Raw genomic sequence first — 2019 nt, forward strand, 5'->3', positions numbered from 1 at the left:
TCAACAAATACTTTATTAGTATAAATTATTTTACATCAGTGAATCTAATACCACAATGATTCTGAGTTGCTGTATGATTTGAAACTTTAATGCTACCTCTGAAAAGAAAGGTCATTTTGGATATTTTTTACCAAATTGTGATTCTGGGGGAACTAGGAGAAATAATGCAATCCAATTAAAGAAATAAAATGATTGGAACATATATTTAAAAGGCTCTTGTGTGGAAGTATTAATGTAAAGAGAAGAATCAGCATATTTCTTCCATTTATTTTCTAAGAAGGATTAGAGACATAAAGTAGCAGGCTCATTTGAAAGTCATTCAGATTCTTAGAAAATGCATGAATCACACAATTTAATTTACAAAGTCTGAAATGCTGTCATTCTTTTACTTTATAGTGGATAATCCTATTTCTAGATACATAAAACTGCATAGAGTACATTTTGATTCAATACTTGAGAAGGAGTAAAAAATGTAGCGACATCAGTTTACTAATTTATTTTTCTAATTAAATTGTCTTTAATCTATATTGTTTTTAGAAGATCATTATGTTAATAAATGGGCATAAATGGGAGCTAATCATTATTATGTTAATTGCAAAGATGAATGAAATCATGTGTCAAAAGCAACAGATTTACACTTCTTGCACACCCAGCACATTTATTAAAAAAAAAAAAGATTTAAAAATTATCAAAGTGGTCCTTTACTTTTAGAAGAAAAAATGAAAAGTTGGAGATTATTTCATTATATTTTGTATAGTTAGAAAATTCAGAGTCAAACAGTGAGTTTCCTGATTTAAAATAATTATGCAGTTGATCAAGTGACCTGAGTTGTCTTACTTCCCTAGTCCAGTGCACTAGACACTCAGTTTTGCCTGCCCCATTCTTCAAGCATGCTCATTATTCCTATGAAGTGTCTTTTCGAGTCCCTTCCAGATTTTGAAAGTCACATAGGAAGTATATTTATTAAAGAAAGTAATCAAGGCTATGGAATCTTCTTGGCAATCACTGATCTGAAATATTCAGTGTGTGACAAAGGTTTGGATTGAAATTCCAGGAGCCAAAGAACTGCCAAACCTAATGTGAATGTTCTTACGTGGTTTTCAATTTATATTTGAAAGATGTGAAATTATTTTACATGGAAACAAGTAGAATGGTGTTAGGATAACTGCAAAAGGAATCAGAATAGAATGTGCCAGATTCTGACTCTCAGAATTCTGAGTCTGTGGGATGTGCCGGTCTTGTGACCCTGACCAATGACGATCTTGCCTCTCAAGCTATTTCCTGGCCTGTTACATGGGGAAGGAAACACCGACCTCATGAAATCGCTATGAGGATCAAATGGGAGAAGCTGTGGTTGCTTATTCTGTGCCATCTAAAAACACAGATGTGTAATGAGAAGATAGAAGTTTTACATACCATGAATTTCACTACTGTGAGATAATAAATTTATGATGATACATAGATAATTTCTTAGATTTTAAAGGCCAAGAAATGTCTTAGATGGGAAGTTACTACATCTAGTTATTTTGTTATGTTTCTCTGACATAAACGCCCTCAAATTAATTTCTATTATAGAATTGTGACACAGAGGATTTTTTGTACAATAAATTGTCAATCTTAAGTTGCTTTTCAGAAGTATACAAAGATTTTTATTTTTATAGGGTTATTAGTCTAAATGTATCAACATCAAATGATACCAGCGTGAATATAAGCCAGGCAAAAATGTATATGTAGAGCAGGAATGAAGACATTTAATAGTGGGTTTTGCAAAACAATCACGAAACACCCTTCATTCACACTGTATCTTTGCTGTCCCTGATCACATCATCATCCATACCATGAGGCTCATAAGGCAGAACACACACACACACACACACACACCAGGAAAAAGCAAAAGCAAACAAACAAGAATCACTGTACTTGAAAACTGACTATTCTCATGTGCGAAACACTTAAAATACTGATCTTCTGAATCCCAAATTTTAAGATAACATCGCTCTAGTATGTGCCAGAGACTGA

Source organism: Neomonachus schauinslandi, chromosome 3 (genome assembly GCF_002201575.2).
Source record: "Neomonachus schauinslandi chromosome 3, ASM220157v2, whole genome shotgun sequence".
NCBI classification, from domain to species: domain Eukaryota; kingdom Metazoa; phylum Chordata; class Mammalia; order Carnivora; family Phocidae; genus Neomonachus; species Neomonachus schauinslandi.